At 36.7% G+C, this 20,353-nt stretch overlaps 1 long non-coding RNA gene across 1 annotated transcript in view; it reads left to right on the plus strand.

Annotated features, from left to right (window-relative positions):
* LOC123647047 overlaps positions 1-18,686 on the plus strand; it is a 32,965-nt gene extending 14,279 nt beyond the window's left edge. Inside the window, exon 3 of the long non-coding RNA XR_006738115.1 lies at positions 18,110-18,686. This is a non-coding gene — a long non-coding RNA (uncharacterized LOC123647047). The remainder of the gene's footprint in view (positions 1-18,109) is intronic.
* Positions 18,687-20,353: the final 1,667 nt, after the last annotated feature.

The raw sequence follows: 20,353 nt of genomic DNA on the forward strand, positions 1-20,353 counted from the left end.
CAAGATCATTCACTGATTAATGTTGTCTATAAAAAGTGGACAGGTTTATTTCTTCATTTACAATTCCTTGGCATTGTATTTCTTTTCCTATTTTTTCCTTTATTACACTGGCTAGACCCTCCAGTATAATGTTGAGCAGTGGTGATCTCATTTCCAAATTCAAGGTGAAAAAGTTGGATATTATAACATTAAATGTAATATTTTCTTAGGTATTTTTTATAAATACTTTACCAGATTAAAGAAGTTTAGATTTCTAGTTTCCCAAGTGGTTGTTGAATTTTATTATATTCTTTTTCTGAATCTATTGAGATGATCTGATTTTAAAATCTTCTTTTAATGTGGTGAATAACATTGATTTTCAAATATTAAACCAACTCTCCATTTCCAGATTAAACTCAATTTATCATGACACAGTATTCATTTGTATATACTGTTGACTTTGATTTGCAAATGTTTGTTAAAGATTCATATGTCTTTATTCATTAGAGAAAATTGGTTATAATTTTCTTTTTCTGCAATGACTCATCAGGTTTTAGAATCAAGGTTATATGGCCTAATTCCTTACATATTTAGAAGAATTCACTGGTGAAACCATGTGATTCTGATTATTTTTCACCCTTTTTTTAAAATTGTTATGGTTGTTTCAATGAATGGGTTCAATATCTAAATCACTTGTGAATCTAATTATATTGTCTTTTGCATTTTGCTTTCAGTCATTGGTCTTGTTTCTTGGCATCTCTGTTAACTCTTAATGGGATTGTAGAGTATTTATAATGCCACTTCATAAAATTTGAACAGTTTTGGATAAAAGAAAAAAAACACAAACTCAGCCTCTTTTGTCTCAATTTACAGTATGTTACATTTTCTGGTCTTTAATGCTTTTTAAGCACAAAATGGGCTGTGTTTTGAAATATTCATGGCCTGAAGCATCAAAGATTCAGGCAAAACATGGAGTCTCAGTAAAAATTAAAATAGGAACAAATTAGTACAAAGACAGAGCCTATCTATTATACATATGAAAAATAAAATACTCATAAAATTGAAGTCTGTGCAGGTAAAATGAAATGATTCTGGAACTGATTCACCACAAGTTTCTGAACTGGTACTATTACAAAAAGAATGAAGTAGAATTACCAAACTATGCTTAAACGTTTAAAATTGAAACATGAAGGAAACTTAGAGCTAAAAAAGTATTTATTTCCTCTAGTTCATGATGAGTCCAAGAGTTCTTTTAGGAACTACTTATGAATGTGTCAAATAACTTCAAAGTAAGAAAACTCTTTCATGAATATCCTTAAATCAAAAGTATAGAACAGAAGAAGTTAACTTTTTCCCCAAATGTTCTGTGGGATTTAGTCTATGTTTACATGGAATATTTTTTATGTTTATGTAAATACCTAGCTATTGTAGTCTCTATTTGACATGCATAGATTCTCTAATTTCTGTGTGTGTTCTGGAACAGGATTCCATGATAGATCAGAGAACTTGTTGTGATGTTACTAATTAAACTAAATTTTAAATTGGACCCTTACTTTCTGCACCCTCCCTCCACAAATTCCTCCCCCCGACACACACACATAATGGTAGAAAGGGCTTATTCTCTTTCTGTTGCAACCTCAATTTCCAGAGTCTCACATTATATTTTTTAAAAACTCATTTCACTCAAGTAATACTTGAGTATACAAGGTATACTCACTAAGATATAATTAGAAAAAAATTTTTTTTCTGAACATCTTCTATAGATAGGCTTATTCTCATATTTGTTAGTAACATAAAAAGTTTTAGCTTCTATGACTTTTCCTCTTTAGATTTTTCATAAAATATTAAAATGAAAGATATTTGCAGAAATTAACAAAAATAACTTTTAAAATTAGAGATGTGATTTTAAAACAAGGAAATTAGCACATTTAGTTAATTAATGACAGAACAAGTATGGAGATATATAGTTGACAAACAGAATGTATTTTTGTCCCTAGTTATACACTCACATTAAAATAAAAGAATGGGACTATATTTTATATTCAATACCTAAACCAATTGCTGCTTCTACAATTTGTTTTCCAGTGACATTTAGAAATTCTTCATTTGTAAAATTCCAATTTTTAACCAAAGCCAAGTCAAACATGAACCACCAACTATTCCAGAATTGTAGTATTTCCATGTCCCACAAAAAATAAAAGAAAAGAAAGATAAACATTTTTGTAACATCCCACAGAGACTACTTAACTCATGGCGGGACAAGCAAATCACATTCTGTGAAAACAAAAACAAAAACAAAACAAAAACAACCTGACAACTCCAAGAAAGTTTGCCAGCATTTTTGCAGTGTTCCAAGTAAAACCAAAAGATAAGGAGAGGACAGAGGGAAATAGTGAATCATTCTGGGTTCCCTATAACTAGTTTATCACTGTATAAACAGATACAGAGAACTTTTAAGTAGAATTGCCAGATACGATTTTTTTCAAGAGATTTAATTTTATTCTGGGATGCAGTTATATCCAGTTGAACTGTTCTGTTTCTGATTTACTCCTAAAGAATAGCCGCTTCCGGCTATCAATGGAAAGCATGGGCTACTCTTTGGTTGGCCATGAATTCAAACTTCAATTTTTCTGGTACCATCTAATTACTGTGTTCTCTGCTTAAAGGCTTAGATTTTTAGAAGCCACTTTCTGCCTGCTTTCTCAGCCTTTCTCATCACATTTGCACTGATTAGGAGCCAGCAAACCCATTGGGTAGGGCCGATTATATGCAGAAGATTGGACTCACTTCTCCGCAGATTCCTTTTTTCCTGGGATCTTGATCCTTTAAGTCCTGGTTGTCTTGGGAATGCTGCACTCTAATTTCTTTCTCCCCAGCCCAATGAGAAGACTGTTGCAAGTTCTAAGCTGTTACTTTCTGCTCAGTTGCCATGTTCCCATGCAGTGAATCAGAAAATATTTTGAAAGAAAAAGGAATGATTGATTTAACTTCATAAGACTTAAAAATCTCTGCTTGCCAAAAGCATCAGAAACAAGTTATGTCAGAAATGGTATTCTTTCTTAAATTTTGTTTATCTTTTCTATGGTATACAATTGTAGATGGGAAGTTACAGCTCAGCTAGGGACTAAATTCCCCCATCCCATTTGCCACTACGTGTGGCCATATGACTTGCTCTTGCCAATGAAATATGAGTGAAAGTCATTCATGCTAACTTCTGAGCCAAGGCTCATAAAAAGCAAGTATGCCTCTTCACACTCTCTTCCTACCTCCCCTGGGTGTGGACAATGATAAGGACGAAGGGGACAGTAAAGTCACCAGATCAAAGGCATCTGGGCCCTAAAACCACTTCATTGAATGGAGCCATTATAAATTTAGAGTTCTAGTTGTTATAATAATTTAGTCTATACTAACTAATACACAAGGTTTAAAATGTATTAAATGAAAATATATTTTGATAAATATATAAATAAATTAGTATAATCCCAAATTAGAGTTTTAAAATTCAATTGATAAAAGAAAAATATTTTAGGCTGGGTGCAGTGGCTCACGTCTGTAATCCTAGCACTCTGGGAGGCCGAGGCGGGAGGATTGCTTGAGGTCAGGAGTTCGAGAACAGCCTGAGCAAGAGCTAGACCCTGTCTCTACTAAAAAAAAAAAAATAGAAAGAAATTAGCTGGACAACTAAAAATATATATAGAAAAAATTAGCTGGGCATGGTGGCCCATGCCTGCAGTCCCAGCTACTCGGGAGGCTGAGACAGAAGGATTGCTTGAGCCTAGGAGTCTGAGGTTGCTGTGAGCTAGGCTGACGCCACGGCACTCTAGCCCAGGGGACAGAGTGGGACTCTGTCTCAAAAAAAAAAAAAAAAATCTTACTCACAAATTACAGCATCCTTATCACCTACCACTTTGTGGTTTATGTGCCATTCTTGACCAGAAGTCTGTATTTATTTTAAGAGCAAGATATTATGGCCCTTTATAAAATCCAGCTTAGATCTATGCTATAGCAAGTGTCAATTAGGTTGAGCAATCCAATGAATATATTTAAGAGTATCTAGTTTTCAACCATATATATTTAGGATTGGGTGGTTTTCTAAAACAATAGTCCTTACAAAAATAGATTAATAGTGACTGTAAACCAGTTTGCTTTGCTCCACAATCTACTGTATGATTATTTTCCTAAGACTGAATGTAAAATTCCCTGCTGTTATTATATTTCTGACATAGTGACAGCAATTTCTCATAAAATATTTAATAATGTGCTTTAAAAACTAGGAAAAATAACTTATGGAACATAAATTACATCTTAAGGAATGATTTGGTTTAATGCAAGATTAATGATGTGTAGAGTTTATAGATTGTTTTAAAATCAGCCTTCACTTCAATGTTTCTGTAACTAAGAATGATTACGGCACCAGTCTTATGAAGGGAGGATTCTCAGGGAAAGTTAAGTTATTGTCTTAAATCAACATGCCAGTGCTTGTGACACTGATGAGGCAACACTTCAACACCCACAGTGACAAATGGTGGCCTCTTAAGCTGATTTCAAGGTGCAAATAGGATCTCTCTGTCCTTTATCCACTTGCCTCCTGTAGGGAACAAATCCTTACATTTCACAGTTCAGGTAAGCTACACTTGAAGTGTCAATGACCTGGGACAGGTAACAGGTTGCTTTCCACCCTCAGTGGATTCCATTTTTTAAAGAGGGCAAGGATGAGAGCTAAAGAGGAGAATATACATGCAGGGGAAGCTGGAAGCCAGAAGGAGAAAGTAGATGGAGGGAGGCATTTTCATGCCTAGTTATGAAAATGAAAATGCTGAAGAGTAAGAGGATTTAGTTAACAAATTTGAGCATTTTGAAAAAACTAGTGGTTGGTTTATGGTGACTTTAATGAGGTAATGGAGGGGAATTAAGGACAGGTTTATTAAAAAGCATGTAAATTAAAATGAGGCAATTATTAAGTTGAGAAAACATACACATAATACAACATCTGTCTCTAATGAATAATATTTACGAAGTTATGTTAATGTACAACATGATTTTCTGTAATTGAATTCATGATGTAATTAGTTTGGGTAGGAAGAGAAAAGGAAGTGGGCATGTGTAATTGGGCTATAGCTACCATAACAGAAAGTGCACAGTCAGTATCCAAAAATTGTAAATTTAGAAATAGCGGCATAAGCATCTTATTTAGAAATATGAAAATAAATACAACAACAAAACTAAGAGCAACCACCTGGATAAAAGAGTTAACAGTGATTTCTCTCCAAAGTAGAAATAGGGTGGGGGTGGGGGAGGGTTAAGGTGATTTTTATAATAAACTTTTTAAAATATATTCACATACTACAGATAAAATGAAACATGGAACTCCTAAACATAAATACAATGGTGACTAACTTTCTTTTTTTTTTTAAATTTCAAAAGTGATTTGTAAACGTACTCCGTTTTCATTTTGAAGAAGCCTATTATCTATAATTTTAAAAAATATATCATCAGCGAGAAAACTGTCAGATAGATTTAACATTGAGTGTTGAGTTCTAGCTGTGCTGCCTCACAGAGCCGTGTGAGCTTGGGAAGGTCGTCTCATTTTCCTTCTATAAACTGTAGTTTCCTCATCTATAAGAGTTACTATGAGAATTAAGTGAGATTCTTTAATAAATCACTTGAGAGGCGCCCGGCACATTACTCCTGTAACTCCTCCACCCTCTGCCTGTCCTTTCTCGTCTTCTGACACTTACGTGACACACACACAAAACAGCTTTTCAGTCTATGTCCATAAATATAAAATACATGACTTCTTGGCATCATTAGCCACATCTTTATTCCTCCTTTTATGCTTAGAGTGTCTGTTTTATCACAGTCTCTGGAGATGCTTTCCAGCTCCATAACCGTATCTTCTCAGTCTCTTTTGATGGTTTCTCTTCCTGGAAGCACTTTCCTAGGGACTCATCATTCCATAGCTTCACACCAGATGAATTTCATTGCAGTTATTTTCATGGCATGAACAGCCATATGCAAACAACTGCCACACTTGTATTTCCAGCACAGACCACTCCTCTGACCTTAAGACCTATATATCTAATGGCATATCTGATAGATTTGGGGGGTAATCCAGGTGTACCTCAAATTCAACCTATCTAAATTCAAACTCATGATCTACTTCCCCCAGATGTTCTCTTCCTAATTTCATGAGCTGTTTTCTAATTTCATGAACAGCACTTTCATCCTTCCAGTTACACACCCAGAAACCTAGGAGTTCCTTGATACCTCCTGCTTTGGAAATTAAATCTTGCCCACACCCAAAATCCAACCCTCAACATAGACTGTGGATTTTACATCCTAAACATTTCTCAAATCCATATCTTCTCTCTTCCTCCACCATCACTACCAGTGTTGTATCACACGAGTCCATGCCACAGTCATTTCACATCTATAGCATAAGAGCTTTTTAACCATTCCACCCATCCCCTCTTGCATCCTATAATCTGTTTTGCATAGAACATCCCAAATTGTTGGCCTTTTACCACTGTCCCTTCCTCTGGCATATCACGAGTTTTCAGTGAATATTTGTTGAATAAATGGCTGTTTGCCAGAAGTCTACTTAAGTAGTTATGAATGTCAAATGAAATAATGTAAATACTGTAAATGAAATACCATAAAGCAGGATTTTCAATATTTGGTGATATTGACTTTGATACCTTAGAAGTAAATTTCATTGAGTGTAAAACCCTCTACTACCTTTTGAGGGAAAACAAATTAGATTCAAATATATGGAGAAATAGGAAGAAAGATGAGATGTTCGGACAGAAGAGGGTCAACTTTTTGACTCTTGCTATTGGCATCAGTGTTTTTGATTTTTGCTTTTTGTGTGCGTGGCCTATGTCTCTCCCTCTATCCCTCTGGGTTTCTGAAATAGCTATTGATTTAAGACATTTGATGTTGAGGCAAAAATTATCTTTTGTGATAAAAGAGAGAACACGTTCCCTCGTTTCACTCTGGAGGAGATTAGAATTCAACAGAGCATTGATGAATTGGCAAGTGGTCAGAATATACAATGTAAGGACCAATGTGAAAGCACAGGAAATGAGAAAGAGAAGCCATACGTGATGGGGTGGGGGTGGGCACCTGGCCATGTGAGGCAGGTCAAGGAAGAATCTCACAGTCTGCTATACCACAGGCAACTGCAAACCACTGCCCCCTGGAGGGGCAGAGTCTAGGGGACCCGCTTGAAAGCAGAGTTTGTGGGAACTGTGAAACAATTATTTTAATATGTTTCACACTGAGCAGACCTGGAAGATTCTACTTTTCCAGGGAAGCAGAATGTGGAAAATGTGTGTGGGAGTTTGGAGGAAAGCCACAAACTGAGTAAATGCTGAGAACATTAAATCTGTGTGGACTATTTCCACACAGAAATCCTAAGAAGGTTTAGAAAAAAGAAAACAAAGTCTTTTGTAGCTAAGCCTTCCTGTTCATGGAAATGTAGAATTTAGGTTAGATTTCAGGAGGAACCCCTCCTAAAATCACATGTAGTGAATCCCTAAAGACACAGTCTTTCTAAGTCATAGTCTGATAGATTATAAGGGGGTAGTTGGGGCCTGTGGTTTCACTGAGGGACTTTATTGGAATGACTGAACCTTATAACCTCGCACTGTGAATGAAGAGCATGGCATCTGTATAAAGAGGGTAGAATTATCATTACTCATTTGCTGGTACTATTTGAAAGACATGGCTAAGAGTCTTAATGTTTTGCCTAGTTATTCTGTGTGTCCAGAAAAATCGAAGAAAATATGTTATTCACAGAAAAAAATGTTTTAGCCAAAATCTGACTTTTAATGATGTCCCTTTTCGTGTCAGTATATTATGCTGACAAGGATTGGTTATAGGATAGAAAAGGTTTGACTTCATTTGTAGGACTACCCAGTGACCTTCTAAACAGAGATATGGAATAATTTGAAAAAGTTGAGAGAGGGCATAAATTGTAATCAGTACTTGGTTACCCCATGAGCTGAGGCTTCTCATATTTCTTTATTTTTTAATTTCTACCTTGATAATATTTTTCAGTTTTTTATACTATGACACAATAAAATATGACTTCTTCAGATTATGCAGCTATTTCTCTGTCTTCTCATTTTTTAAACGCTATTAAATTTTTGACAAGTACAATCCAACCCACCCGCCATCTGCAGGACATTGTGATGTGAGAAGGCTGTGCTATAATGGAAGGCCGTGCTGTGGTGTAGGGTACATGGGGCAGAGGACAAGAGGGATGACCCATCCCTGGAACCTAGGTGGGGTCTCTTTACTTCTTGTTGCAGGAAGCTTCTTGATGTGGCCAAAGAAGATGGCCACTTGTAACCACAGCTTTTCACCATCTGGCTTGACAAGCGTAAGGAACAAAGTACCTTTCTCTGCAGCTATGTATCAGTCCCAGGCAAGACTCTCCTTGGCCCTCTTTGCCTCATGTGTTTATCTCTGTTCTACTCAGTGTATTCAGGGGAATGGAGTACTGTGATTGACCAGGCCCAGGCCATCTGATCAGCTTTGTTACAGAGATGAAGAAGCAAATCTGGACCCATAGGAGCATGTAGAATGGGAGTAGGGGAGTATTTTTCAAAAAATCACAGGATGGGTGAAGGGAAGTGTGCTACATAGAAAAATTCCAGACGCTATGGTTTAACACATAAATTGTCTGCCATTAGTAATTCTTCTGAGGTTGAATACTGCTATGGTTTAAATGGTTGTGTCCTCCCAAAATTTATACATTGAAACCTATCCCTAATATGATGGTATTAGGAGGTGGAGCCTTTGGGAGGCGATTATATCATGGGAGAGGAGCCTTCATGAACAGGATTAGTGCCCTTATAAAAGAGACCCCAGAGAGCTAGCTAGCCCCTTTTGCCCCTTTTGAAATTATAATGGAAAGGCATTTATCTATGAAGGAAGCAGGCCCTCCCCAAGTACCAAATCAGCTGGCGCCTTGATCTTGGATTTCTCAGCCTCCAGAACTGTGAGAAATAAATATTTGCTGTTTATTAGCTGCACAGTCCAAAGTATTTTGTTATAGCAGCCCAAATGGACTAAGACAAATACTAAGATTTTTATAAGCTATCTGATAACCAACATCCTATTATGATTTGCTGAGGGATATTTGGATAGCAGAAGGAAGAGAGGATATCTGAACTATAAAATCAAAGTTGATGTCTTATGCCTTAGTTTTAATTTTATGTCACAGAGATATTTTTTTCTGACCCTCAGATTCCAGAAAGTGTACTCTTACCCTTTGTGGGATGACTATTAAAGATTAAAGTGAGAGATTTTTGTTTTATAAATTTATGCCTTCCAAATGTAATTTTAGATATGATATCAGGCAAAAGAATAAACTCCACTAACATAAAATCTTGGAAAATTTTTTATACCTCCTATATGATGTGGTCTGATTAAAATTCACATATTTTTTCCCTAAGAACTCAGGAGAAACACAGAGGAGAAAAATCCAATGCATTAATATTCTATGAATACTGGGGATAGGTAAATCTAGCAATATCCTTTCAACTATATGCTAGGATTGGAATAATATCACGTAGAAAAGATAATTCTGGTTTATACTTATAACCCATGAAAATGAGTAAATTATATGCTTGGCAAACTCCATTTTCCAATTTCTAAAAAATATGTTTAGAAATGAATTCAAAAGGGCATCAGTAGAAAAATAGAGGAGATACTCTTACCTTGTGACAAATAGGAGATAAACCACAATTCTAAAATGTCATAGCACCACATTACCAAGATCTCTTTCATAACTTTTATTAATATGCCCCCTGAATGCATCTATATAAAATTTCATGGGAGCTTGAGATCTGAGGATTAGATGTAATATCTTTCCTAAAATAACACAGGAGCTGGCCAAGTCTGCTTAAATTTTGTTTTGTTTTGTTTACCAAACAGGCTGACTTGATTTTTTTTTTATTGCCTCCCTTATCGGAAAAAAACAAAAAAACTGTGGTTTTTTGTGGTACTAAAATTAACCATATACCGGAAACAATAGGCTGTTATATTTCCTGTTCCAATTTTTGGAATGTGGCTGTGCAATGTATTATTTTTGATTTTTAGTTCATCAAACTAATTACAATTTACATTAGTGTACATTGTATTGCAGTTCTAATTAATTGCTAGAATACTATTCAGAATAGTTTTTACCATACTAACTTTGGTCATCGATTAGAATTAAAGAGAAAAACAAACAGGCAAATAAACCTTGAACTTTCTAAATGATTACAGAAAATGTTATCTGAGTAATAAATGTTGGGTCAGGCTTGATTAAGCCAAACAAATTCATGAATTGGAGAATTATTTCAATAATTCAAACTGGCCTTCCTTTAACTATATAAATGGAACTTGGGGTTGAAATTTCTCAAGTTAGAGTTGCATTTTCACCTGTACTGCCTGAAGTCATCAGATTGAGTTCCCATCATCTTGTGCTTTCTGGACTTTACAAAAGGGGGACTCTGAAGGGCACACATTCTTATTTAGTGTTTCAGGCTCCATGAGGATGGTCTTATCAGTATAACAAGCTTAATGGTAGATGCAAGAAAAGGCACCTTAAAATGCATGCCAGTACTCTGGATTGCTAAATTGACTGGATTTGCTATATTGAAAAGGTTCTTCCCATCTCCATATGGGGAAAAGACAGAAGATGACAAAAAATAAATTCAAATAAAATAAAATAAAGAAAAAAGAATATCAGGAAACATAAAAGGGGAAAGTTTCTCAGGAACTATCTGGGACGAAAGCTTCCCTCACTAAAGCATCTTGTGCCTCTGACAGTAACCATGGCATTCCACATGCTCAAGACCCAACCATACTAATGGTTGGTCTTTACTCACCTGATGGAGATCTTGAGCAAATTGCATCAAGTCTATTAGGCCAAGAACTCTGTTCTCGAATTACAGTCCGCCTCTCTCCCGGCTCCTGCCCCACCACCAAATTTCACAGTGCTATGCCAAAAATTAAGTGATACCCTTGGATGAACATGATACAATAAGCTAACATTTTTTCAAGCAATTACTAAGACCATCAATTTTTTCTGGAGCATCAATTTGACAAGAAAACTTTGGGGAAAGTTAAGTATATGAAGCATAATATATTGTGTGAATTTGTAAAGTTCAACCATAAGACTGGGAAGATGATTTCCACCTGTATGTGTGTCACTTTGGCAAACCTCCACACCCTCTGGAGTGTACCTTAACTCTGACCATAAGGCATATATTGATGGATAAATGGAGAAGCACTGGGAAAAAGACACCTAAAATCCCTCTATCTCTACTTCTATAGATAATTATATACTTTTGCCTCTAATTCTTATAGCCGATTGGACATTTGACATTTGAGCCACTGGAAACCTATATTTACACATCTTAGGAAAAAATAAGTCCTGGTAATGCCTTATCTATCTGGCCAATTTCAGATGCTCTTATTTGAGGTCTCTCACATATATACTAAGACATGAGAAAAGCTAAATTGCTTTCAAAAACAACTTAGGATATTGGGATATATTATACATTATTCTTCAGTAGTTTTGTTTTAAAATAATTTTAAATTTCCAGAAGAACTGCAAAAATAGAACAGGGAGTTCCCACCATACTCTTTATCCAGTTTCCCCTAATGCTAACATTTTCATAGGCATAATACATTTATCAGACCTAGGAAATTAACATTGGTAGAATACTAGTAATTAAACTACAGTCTTCATTCAGATTTCCCAAGTTATTTTACTAATGACTTTTTTCTATTCTGGGATCTAACAGCATTCAATGGCTATACATGTTTATTTTCACCTTTTTCTCTTCAAATAGTAATAGGCATATGTTACTATTTTTAAGAGCTTTGATCTTTCAAGATTATCAAAGACTAATAGCTCCATAGTCTTTTAAAAAATAGCATTAAACTCTTGCATTAAACCTGCTGTCTGCTTTAAATTAATAAATAATTTACTGTGTAAAATTTTAAACTTGAGTATAACAGGAAGATGGGTTAAAAAAACTACGACCATTTTAAGGCAGCATACAATCTCTTTCCTTCTAGCAAAATCTTTTTAACATACCAAATGATTTTCTAATATGCTAGATTTGATTTATTACTGAAAAGCTTTGAATAATTTTTGTTAGGAATTTTCCATGTTACAGCTCAATCTAGCACTCTCTTATGGCACAGATAAATTCTGAGGTGCTTGGAGGCAAGGACCTGTTCTTATTTGTTTTTGTATCCTGAACATTGCCTTTAACTTGATAAATATTTGTTGCATTGATGAACATATAAAATTTCCTAGAATCTTCAAGCTGGATTGAATTTGAAAACTTGACACTTTCAGGTTAATTAGACTCCAGAGCCTTCACCTCTGACTGCCTTTGGGATGTTGTGGTGTAGATAGTGTCAAAGAGGTTGATAGTTGATATGTTACAGACAGCTTCATGAAAATGTCATGAACCCTTGTAGAATACTGTCAGGAACTTGCCAAGTTTTAAATGTCTAATGTTTCTTTTCTGAGAGAACTAACAAGAGCCCTTATCTTCTCACATATGTGTAATCAACATATTATAGAGAAATGTGTCCATAGCACAATAACATCAAATGAAGTCATATCCTGCTTGAGAGTAAGCAATTTCCTAGTAATAAAGGTATTATTCAAAAAAATCAATCATTCTAGGGCTCTAAATACTGACATGTGAAGGGAACCAGGGTAGAAATGGGCCCCATGACTACCCTACTGGTCTCAACATGCTACTGTCTTGCTACAGTTCAAATTTAAATCACCATAGCCTGGGTTTTTGTTTTGTTTTGGTTTGGTTTTTTGTTGTCTTCCTTTCTGAGTTCTGGGATCCTTATCAATAGACGAGTTCAAACATGTTTGTATGCCCTCTTGCCATTATATGCAATTAGTTGCTTATGTATATTACATACTGTTATTAATAATCTACATTACCAAAAAATTAAGAATGCCTTCCTATAACTGTAAACAAGTCCTTGCCAAGTCAGAAAATTAATGTTTTATTTTCTTTTGTTCTGTTTTTAAACCTAAGGGGCTTAAAAATCTGAATAGGTTGTCAAGGCTAATTCTTAGTTAAATCTTGTGGGTGTTAGTTTCTTGTAAGTCTATTTTATCCAGACAGAATTTTAACTGTATCATAGGATGATCTGGGCCTCTGCTGTAGTCGTAATGTGTCCCCCAAAATTCATGTGTTGGAAACTTAATCCCCCGTGCAACAGTGTTGGGAGGTGGGACATTTTAGTAGGTGTTTAGGTCATGAGGACTCTACCCTCCTGAACTGATTAATCCCTTTATAAAAAGGGCTTGCTGGAGTGGGTTGTCTCTCTTCTGCTTTTCTGCTGTATAAAAACACAACAAGATAGGGGATGGACACGCTTGAAGCTCTGACTCAGGGGGATGGAGGGGCATGGGCAATATACATAACCTGAACTTTTATACCCCCATAATAAGCTGAAATTAAAAAAAGATTTCAATAAAAATGAAGATAAGGTTGTACTAACTCAGGTTAACCTTTTTGTTAGACTGCAGAGAAAACATAATACTTTTTCTGCATTCTGAAATAAAAACTATTTTTAAGCTTATAAAAATGATTCAGAAACTCTGCAAAAAAAAAAAAAAAAAAACCACAACAAGAAAACCTACACAAGGTACCAGCACCTTGATCTTGGACTTCCCAGCCTCTAGACCTGTGAGAAAATTCATTTTTCATTTTTATAAATTATTCAGTCTTAAATATTCTATTAGAGTAGCACAAAAGGACTAAAACAGCCTCATATGTCCATTTCCCAGAACGCTGAGAAGAGAGCAGTGGGAAAGAGACCATGAGTAAATATTTGCTGCTTGAAAGATTGGAGTGTTGGCCATGATCCCGCAGCTCTGGGCTGTGCAAACAGCCATTTGCCATTACCTCTACCCTGTTAGGTGTTTCCAGAGGGATTCTGCCTGGGATTATTCAGTAAGAGGTAAATGAGCCAGTTTACCCACAATAGGATCTTAATAAGCATTGTCGATTTGATTGGGTTTATGTGATTGGATTTGAAGGAGAATCAGGCATAGTTTAGAGCAAGGATGAACAAACTTTTTCTGTAAAGGGCTAGATGGAATATACTTTCAGCATAGCAGGTCTCTTCTAAACTACTCAGCTCTACCCTTGTAGCTTGAAAACAGATATAGATGCTACATAAACAACTAGGTGTGGCTATGTTCTGATAAAACCTTATTTATAAAAACAGGTGTGGGGGGCTACATTTAGCCCTTGGGCCATAGTTTGCCAACTTGGTTTAAAGTCACAAAATTTTGTGGGTCTTTACTAAGGCAAACCCACATTTGGAATAAAATTATACAGATTTAGACACCTCAAAATGACACTCATGCTAATCAGACCTTGCTGCATTGCTTTGCACTAACTGCCTTCAGGATCTTTTGTCTCAGAATGAGACACAGGTCAGATATTTATAGATGATTTCCTCACATATGACTAGCATATTTCACATGAGGGAGGGGTTTATTGTGTCTCAGGACAAAAATGATTAACTTAAATAATCATTTTATTTAATTCATCCCGAAACAATGTGAAAAGTCAAATTTCAATTTAGCAAGAAATGTTTGAGAAATGGGTTTCTACCTTACAAAATTTGTAGTGTATATGGGGTTAATCAGACACCCATCTATGTCTCATTTCTCATCTTACTGGTAAAAAATGTTTCTCACCCGTCTTAGTGAAATGCACCTCAGTTTGCCGCAGGAAGCACCATCTGGGAACCTGTTGCACTATTTGCTTACTTGCATTTCGTTCGTTTCTTGCTTCAACATTCATCACGTATCTATTTGGTGAGGAGGAAGAGGAGGAAAAGACTAAGGAGCATATATAAATCAGCCACTTTTAAGTGCAGTAATTAAAAATGATAACTACATGTATTTAACACAGTCATAGAATCAGTTCTTTCTTCTCAGGTGCTGTGAAATGCTTGGGTTGGGTAGAATTCCTCACAAACGTTCCCGTGCCTTTCAGGCAGCTGCATTAGTAGGCAATTACTTGATGGTTTCTATTAGTCAGTCTGGTCAGGTTTAACTTGCTCTTGTGCTCTGTCTCATAACAGTCAGCATTTGCTATCAATTGCTAAATGTCTTTTTTTCCTCTGGCAGCAATTGAAATTAATTTGGTTCTCTTCCTGCTAGCTTACCCTTGCAGAACATTATTTCTTCTTAGTTCTTGACATATTGGTTGCTTGATGCATAACTTGTTCTTCCTGTAGCAGGGCAGCTAACCTAAGCCCTGATGAAGAAAGTGGCCCGGCAGATAACCCAGGATGTCACAGCCGCAGACCCTGAACCCAAACTCAGGTCAACTGGTCCTTTGCTCTCTTTCCCCTACTCCATCTGCCTATTTAGAATGAGAGTCTCAAAGAGGCTTTTGTGCAAACTTACATTAAGAGGTTATACACTGTTGTAGGAAAAGGAAAGATTCTGTGTTTAGATAGACCCAGTTTCACACTTTGACTCCACCCCTTGTGTGATGTGGGACAGGTCACTGAATCTCTCTGCACCTCGCTGACTTCATCTGTAAAATAAGAAACTCACTAAACCCGCATATACATGAATAATTGTAGGTATTAAGAGACTATACACACATACACATACATGCACATACATAACCTATCATGTGCTGGACAGATAGTAAATTAGTAGGTGCTTCATAAATTTCTACTTTAAAGGGAATGTCTTTCCTACAGCCTCAACCCAAAATGAAGGGCTGTGATTTTTTTGGAGGGATGTCTTCTTAAAGCTCCCTTGACTCACATAACCTGGCTGAGTGAGGGGAAAGCCTTCGCAGGGCCCTGTGGGCCTGTCACCAGCAATGATTTATGGCTTGTGACAGCAAGTGCTCACTTTTGGAACCACAGCTTGTTAAGGCTAGGGTGGGTTTTTGAGGCCTTTGTTTAATGGGCTTTGTTTAATGCTAATAAACACAAAATCTTCTTTGTAAACATGTTCCATGTGGACCCCTGAGGCAACAGTGCTGAGGAGTTTATTTTTTTAATGGAAAATAAGATGAACTGAAACCACCCAATTAGAGAGGCTAAGTCAGATCACTAGAAGCTTTCAGGCCTGGACACAATAGAAGGGGTTTTAGGGGCTCGAGCAGGAGAAACATAATGAGAAAAACACTGAATTTGCTTTTATTCTTAGCAGCCTCTTTGTTTGTCCTCCCTCTAGGCTCAGAGCTGTGCTGCTGGGACTGAACTCATTTCCCAAAAAACTATTTTTGTTTATTACTTGCAATGCTATGCGAATGGACTTTGAAATGCAGGCATCTTAGTCCCTGTGAGTGCAAAGAGTTTGACAACACAATGAGTAGCAGTGGACGATTTCCAACTCTCACCCAGATGTCTATTCCTATCGCAAAAGATACCACAAACCCCAGGATGGTTCTGATCCAGGAGCCTCTTCCTTGAACTGTTAACAAAGAGGATGAGACTAGGGAAGTGACTCTTTTTTAGGTACTGCTCTTGCCCATGGGTTATGGTTAAAACATTCTCATGTGTACACTTTTTAAATATTATTAATAATTTGTGGGTGATGGAGTTGCAGGCTGCTGATGGAGCAAAACAGAATAAAACTTCTAAGCATAATGAGCGTCCTACATGCAGAGCTGCCCTGATGTGCAGATATATTATACAGTTTCAGAACCCAGGCTGTTCCAGTTTACTGCCATTAGAATTAGGACTGTATCTCTTCACTGACCTAGCCAGACCCAAGACACTGCAGCAGAGTTCTGATTATACACATCCCTTCCTCGTCTTCTAATTTTCTTCCCCTGCTGGTGCCCCTATAATTGGCATATCTCACTATTGTATGTATCTGTTCCATCAATTCATCTTCCTTTCCTAGTATCCTATTCAGAACAGGCATATTTACTAAACACTAACACCAGCCATACTCTGTATTATGCACGAGGATTCAATGGTGATCAAAACAAACACAGACCCCTTACAGCCATAACCAAAAATTTAGATGAATAAGTTACTGTAAACTGTAATCAATGCCACAGATGAGAAGTACAGGCTACAACATGAATTTGTAGCTGGAGAGCCGATGAAGGCTGAGTCAGAGAGGCTTTCATGAGGAAGTATCTGTTGGACCAAGTTATGAAGGATGAATAAGTAAAAGCAAGAAGAAAGTCATTCTGGGCTACAGAAACAGCATGCGCAAAAGTCCGGAACCCAAAGGAATTTGGCATATTGGTGGAACTCAGAGCAAGAGAGTGTGGCCAGAGAACCAGAGAAGAATGAGAGATGACACTGGCAAGTGTAGGGGGCAGTGGCCACATCAAGTAGGACCAAAGATGTTGGGTTTTTATCTTCAAACCATTGAGATACCATTGAAAGGTAAATGAGAATAGGGATATGATCAGATTTGTTATAAAAGATTAATGTAACTCTAGCATGTGGAATTGATTAAAGAGGGGGTGTGGTGATTTTAAAGTATGTCCACAAATAAATTATGTCCACAACTCTTGCTGCAAGAATTGGGACATAATTCTCCTTCTCATGAGCGTGAGATGGGCTCAGTGACTCATTCCTAATGAATAGCATATTATGGAAGTGACAGTGTGTAACTTCTAAGACGGGGTCAAAGCAGACAACGTGGCCTCTACCACACTGTTTAATCGTTTTCTTTACAAGAATGCAACTCCCCTGTCATGAAAAATGAAGACCTTTTGCAAAAAACTGGGAACTCCTGCCAACAGCCATGGGAGGGATCCAACTATGGAGCAAATCCTTCAACCACAGTCAGGCCTTCAGACGATGGTAGCCCCTACCAACATCTTGACAGGCTCCAAGTCAGAACAAGCCAGCTTGGTGGGTCCTGGTCTCCTGACTCTCAGAAATTGTGTGAGATAACAAATATTCATTACTTTTAAGCAGCTAAATGTTGGCATGATTTGTTATGCAGCAATAGATAGCTAATATAGGAGGTAGAAACAGAAATAGCAGTAGAAGGTTCTACAACAGTCCAAGCATATGATGATGTCTTGACTTAATGTGGTTGCTACTCAAGTACAACTTCACTTTCTCTTTCCAGAGACACATCACGGAGATTAGAGCATGACCACTGGGAAGCAGGAGATGCTGCTTTGAATCGTGGCTTTGCTAACTTAGACATGGATGACCTTTCAATGCTTCTCTATGCCAAGGATTTTTTATTCACATCATGGAGCTAATGCTATTGCTTACCTTTTAGATTACATGAGGAGACGCATGGAAAGTCCATAGTAGAGGTGTTGGGATATAGTAACTGCCGGTTTTGATTATTATAATTCAGTATCTATATGGATGGTAATTTCTCTTTCCCAATCTTGTTCTTTGCTACAAGAATAATCTCCATTAAACACCATTATGTTACCCTCCTTATCAAATTACATTTATAGATTCCCATTGCTTTCAAAATAAATTTTCAGTTCTTTGGTCATGGGTTACAGGCTCTCTATCTTGAAGGACCATCTTGCTACCTGTGTGAACATCTGCTCCATGCCAATTAATCCATTCCTTTTCTGTGGCTTGTGATGTTTGGTGGAGTCAATGTCTTTTACTGTCAGCTTTTTCATCAGTATATTGTACATAATAATAAACACCTATCCCTTCTCACTGTACAGGGAAAGCATAATAAAAGTTTAGTGATTGCATTGTGACAAACTCGTTCTACTTACAAGAAACCTGAGCCATGCCTGTTGCACTTCCTGCATACACATACTTATGATCAAACAGCCACTGAAGAGCATCTCTCTGGAGGTTTTACCAGCTGTGAGGAGGCACTTCAGGCCTCAAGCCTGGGCTGGTTTTAACTGACTTTCGGGGTGTTAAGCCCATCGTCCTCACCTCTTATTTCCCAGCAGACGTTTGAGATATGATTAATCACTGCTGATTCATGCTCAGTCATGTTTTATTGCCTAATTAACTTTAGGTAGTCTCTTGCCATTCAACAGAGCAACCCAGAGCATGGCTGCCCTACACTTGGACACAAAGAGGGTAATGAGGAAGATTCCTACACAGGTCCAAAGAATAGCGCCTCTGCTGACAGCCACAGAGATGACCTCAAATCTCCAAACAGGTCTGGGTCTCCCTAGCCAAAGTAGTCTCAGAAATGGGGATGTTCGACCCACATTGCGTGCATCCTAGATCTGGCATTTTAAATAATGCATATTTTTGCTGACTTCCCATTTGTATAACCCTCCTAGATTGGCTGAATGGCAAGAGTGCATAATTTTGCAGTCCCTCTGCTCCCAAATTGAGGTTATTACTCCTGGTAAAATGCCCTTCAGAAGCCCAAAGCAATGGCTGAGAAGTTATTTATGGGTCTCTTTCCCCCCTCTTCAAGCCTCTTTTAAAATTGAGAAAAGCTGCCCAACAGAGAGGATCTTTAATTAGCCATGGAACCAACCCAAAGTGTTGCAAACGTTTAATTTTGTTTGAGTTAGCACCAACACACAATCATTTTAGTTAATCTGAAGTATGGCAGTGATTTTGCAATATGTTATATAATGAGGACTTTGTAGAAATCTTTGTAACTTTTTAAATGTTGTTTCCAATAGCTACACCCTAAGTTTCTCAGCATGATTTTGCATAGAAAACATAATTTTCAGTAGCAAGAGAGCAATTTCATAATTTTACTGCTCTGCTGCATTATTTATAGCCTTCTCATATCTGCCCAAATATGTCACAAGTTCCTTATATAAATATAATAATTTAGATATAGTTGATATTTAAATGGCCTCTGAACAAAAATCTTGTTATTTATCAATGAATTCAGATGCAATTTGAGTTCCAGCATTTAAAAACATTTTTAAACTTTTTATTAAAATAGCAGAAAAGTACACAAATCTTAAGCATATATATACTCAAATCTTTATAAAATGAATACAACTACATCCAGCTTTTGTTTTCAATTATTTTTTGTTAATCATAAAAAAACCAATAATAGTTTTCCCTTAAAAGTGTAGCTATGTAATTTGAAAAATGCTAATTGTGCTATTACGTATTGATTTCCTTTTTAATCAGATTTTGATTCCCTTATTAATACATATGATCTAGCCATGATTATGACTGATATAGATGTTATATTTTGCCATACACATATGCATGTTTGGGGAACTGAATGTACACATCTGTGGTGGGATGGGATGGGACTGATTTGATTTGGCGTATAGGATCCCCAAATCTATAAAATAAGATAGTTTTAGATATTTATGCTGGAAAAAAGCCAAAACAGTAGGTCTTTGTTCTTTGTCCTTGACATTGTGTCTGAAAAACAAATTCCCTTCAGAATTTA

This window comes from Lemur catta, chromosome 11 (genome assembly GCF_020740605.2).
Source record: "Lemur catta isolate mLemCat1 chromosome 11, mLemCat1.pri, whole genome shotgun sequence".
In the NCBI taxonomy this organism is placed as follows: domain Eukaryota; kingdom Metazoa; phylum Chordata; class Mammalia; order Primates; family Lemuridae; genus Lemur; species Lemur catta.